This window comes from Agrilus planipennis, unplaced genomic scaffold (genome assembly GCF_000699045.2).
Source record: "Agrilus planipennis isolate EAB-ADULT unplaced genomic scaffold, Apla_2.0 scaffold216, whole genome shotgun sequence".
In the NCBI taxonomy this organism is placed as follows: Eukaryota; Metazoa; Arthropoda; class Insecta; order Coleoptera; family Buprestidae; genus Agrilus; species Agrilus planipennis.
This window is the reverse complement of record NW_020438987.1, coordinates 531,615-535,847: the sequence shown is the minus strand read 5'-3', so window position 1 is coordinate 535,847 and position 4,233 is coordinate 531,615.

The window sequence follows — 4,233 nt, the reverse complement described above, 5'->3', positions numbered from 1 at the left end:
TCCCGAATGCTAAGCAACAGTCTAAACGTCTAGACCATGTCGCTCGGTATGTGTGATGATGGGCTACCTTTAAACACGGTATTTTCAGTGGTAACCTCGTAACTCATTTCATTTGGAAATAAAAAACTGTAACGTGTCGTGGGACACCCGGACACTCTGTCCAGTGTTGTAAAAACTTGGTTGTTTCCCCTTCTATATCGTGGGGACTATTCGACATTTGAAAAGCTGTCCACACGTAGTTCTGTAACTGACAGAAATCGCACAGGTTGTCATCCGCCTTGCTCCATTTAAAGAGAATATTCAACATGCGCGGTTTAAGGTCCTCCATAACAGTTGGTGCCTACATGGGAGCGCTTCGTTGTTCTCGCTGCCTCTAATGGCCTTCCAAGGCGTCACTCCCGGTTTTCCAGGGCTTTGGCCGCACGAAGGAAACTGTTTCTTGACTTTAGGCGGGGTTCAGCAAGATTTCTAGGAGATTTCAGGAGGTGCCTGGCGTCCTCATCCATCTTGGTTCTCACTTTCCTGGCCAGAATTTCTAGCCGTATTTTTGGAGGCACAATACCAGTGAGTTCGTAGAGCTTCTCTAAGGGTATACGTTTCAGGCAGCCAATTGTTATTCTGCAAGCATCGTTGAGTGCTATATTTACTTTAGGTGCGTGTGCTAAGAGGCTCCAGACCGGACATGCGAACTCTCAAACCCAGTAGCACAGTGCAAGGGGTGAAGTTCGCAGTATATTGAGCTTTGATCTCCAGAAAACTTAGGCATTTTAGTTCAGAGCGGTTTATTTATTATTCTTACGCGGAGTAGTTTGCTCGTAAAATTCCTTATTTCACTGTTAAGCCTTTTAACTCTTTGGTAACACAATGTGCTCTTAGTTTCCGGTATTCCAAAAACATTAATTCTTTTTTTAAACAAGTCTACTAAGTATTGACTGAAGTCATGTTTTATAATTAACTAGTGACCCGCCCCAGCTTCGCACGGGTGCAATGCTTTTACTAAATATATTTTTATTTTGTTTAAACTATTATTATCGAAAACNAGCATGCGTAAAACAGCCTTTCAAGTGCATATAATTTAACAGTGATTTTCATGTAAAGAGTAATAATTATTTTTTAGAACTGGGCATTTTTATTTAGTTATAATTATTGAAATTAACAGCTTAATTCACATAAGTTCCACTTCTTTTCACTGAAATAAACAGCAATTAAAATTTAAATTAATTTACCATCAGGAAGACAATTTTTCCGCCTATAAAGCACTTCATATCAAACTTTATACACGGTGTTTAATAAATATCAATGGTTAAAACAGATAAATGTAAAATAGTACATTTTTTTTTATTTAAACTACAAAGATGCACATAATTAAAGGTGGCAATCAATCAATCAACTTTTACTTGTTTGGATTGATTGATTTCTAAACGGTGTTGAAACTTTCATGAATCGCCCTGTATGTACAGTACACTTTATTCAACTAAACTTAATTGTGTTTTCCCTTCATGCTCTTGTTATATGTACGAAAATCAAAGCTAAAATGGGTCCAATTAATTAATTAATTAATTAGTCAATTGAATCGTTTAATTGGATGACCATCGTATGAAAGTACTTACCACTAAATTCAAAACTAAAAAAATTAAAAATAAAAACTAACAAAAAATGTGTTAACTCTTGCCAGTTACTAACTTGCAGAAATACTATTTGTCCTTTCGAAATTAATACCACCAAGGAATATCGTAGTTCAACAGCATTAGTTTCCAATAAATTGTAGCTACAGCACATTTCCTGCTCCCTACTAGTAGCATTCCCACAAGCGCCATTGTTCCAGAAACAACATCATAAATACATACGATACATACATGGATGTATTTGTTACCGGAAATTTCAAATGGCTGTCCCGAAAAAATAACACATTTATAACATCCCAGGTTTTGACCTGGGGAAGTCGTGCTTCATTGTGGATTCACGCTGACTTGTTTATGTTCCCGGCATCCTGCAGGACAATGCTAAATTACCTTGTTCGGGTGAAAATTAATAGACAAGGATAGCAAATATTTCCACCATTTTCCCTCATGTTACTAGAAAGACGGAGGGATCTTTACACGTGGGGTAATTCGCTGAACAACGCGGAAATTATATTAATCTACAATTACTTTAATTACCTCTGTAAATTAGTTTTGCTAATATTCTTCATTTATTTGTTACCTTACAATGAGTTTCCAATTGTCCTAATTCATCGAGGTTTTTGTTTTCAGCGATGTTCCTAGTGTCTATTTTCTTAGTCCGTGATTTAGTAGACGGAAATATATGCAGTGAATATGGCTGTAACGCTTGAGAGTAGCAAATCGTTTATTTTATTTACTGTTCACAAAACAATATATTTTTGATCGAATCAATCTGCTTTAACCGTTAGTACTGCTCTTTTTAATCATATTCACAAAGAAGGTAAAAAGGAACATGAATTATCTGATTTTGAAAAATAACTCCGATCGATTTGGGGTCACTCAAATCATTTATTAAAAATGAAAATCGATTTCAAGACCAATTTTTTCTTTGAAATAAGATGTATATGTACTGTAGGTGATTTGTTTTAAGATCTTAATGCATAATAGCGTATGCAATAAATTATGCAAGGTAGTACACTAAATACCCCTTTAAGCTAGATGTATAACAACACGTACTACCTAGTACATACATGGGTAATTCAAACAAAGAAGTTAAATTACCGTTGGTAAACTAAATGCACATTGTGTTACTAAAGAGTTCCGAATTAACGAAGTTTCTTAGTTTTCTTGTGTAGCATGCTGGAAATAATTTATACGAACAATGCGGCAAACATTCATCATTTCTCATTTTAATAGATACCTAAGCACCGAGTGGCCCTCTCGGAAGAATACTATCACACACACATATACACATACACACACACCACACACACACCACACACACACACCACACACACACCACACACAAACACCACACACAAACACAACACACACACACAACACACACACACAACACACACACACAACACACCACACACACCACACACACACCACACACACANACTAACCGCGAAGAAGGGTTGTACTTTAAAAAGATAAGTATTCGTCCTTGTAATCCTATTAACTATTTAAAGCTGGAATTAACAAGCTAATGTGCGCTTAAAAGAATAATATCTGTATAAATCCCATAAAAGTCATTCACAATATATAACGAAATGAAGACATTACCTGATAAAAGTAATTAAAATTTTTAAAAATCTTATAAATAGTATAATCAAAAAATCAACTTTACATACTTACTCTAATTACTATATTTTATAAAAATAAAACAGTAAATCACTTACCCCTCTCTCTCTTTGGAAACCCGAAAGTTTCTTTCTCATAACCAGCGACCGATTGTACAACAAAAAGTAATTTCAAAAATTTCGCAGTGGCTGACATGATTTAGATTTGATTTTTCTGTTTTCGAAAAATTTAGACTAAAGAGTAAAGGACAGTGGGCAGCCGCGATATTTAAAAAGCGTCTCGAACGTTTACATTCATTCTCAAAAAGCCGTAAAATGCGTCGTGACGCGAATAGCGGACACCACGTCGTCGCCACCGTCAGGACGGCACCAACGCCGGCGTTCAGGATGCAGCAAGACGCGATGAGCATGCGTAAAACAGCCTTTGAAGTGCATATAATTTAACAGTGATTTTCATGTAAAGAGCAATAATTATTTTTTAGAACTGGGCATTTTTATTAAGTTATAATTATTGAAATTAACAGCTTAATTCACATAAGTTCCACTTCTTTTCACTGAAATAAACAGCAATTAAAATTTAAATTAATTTACCATCAGGAAGACAATTTTTCCGCCTATAAAGCACTTCATATCAAACTTTATACACGGTGTTTAATAAATATCAATGGTTAAAACAGATAAATGTAAAATAGTACATTTTTTTTTATTTAAACTACAAAGATGCACATAATTAAAGGTGGCAATCAATCAATCAACTTTTACTTGTTTGGATTGATTGATTTCTAAACGGTGTTGAAACTTTCATGAATCGCCCTGTATGTACAGTACACTTTATTCAACTAAACTTAATTGTGTTTTCCCTTCATGCTCTTGTTATATGTACGAAAATCAAAGCTAAAATGGGTCCAATTAATTAATTAATTAATTAGTCAATTGAATCGTTTAATTGGATGACCATCGTATGAAAGTACTTACCACTAAATTCA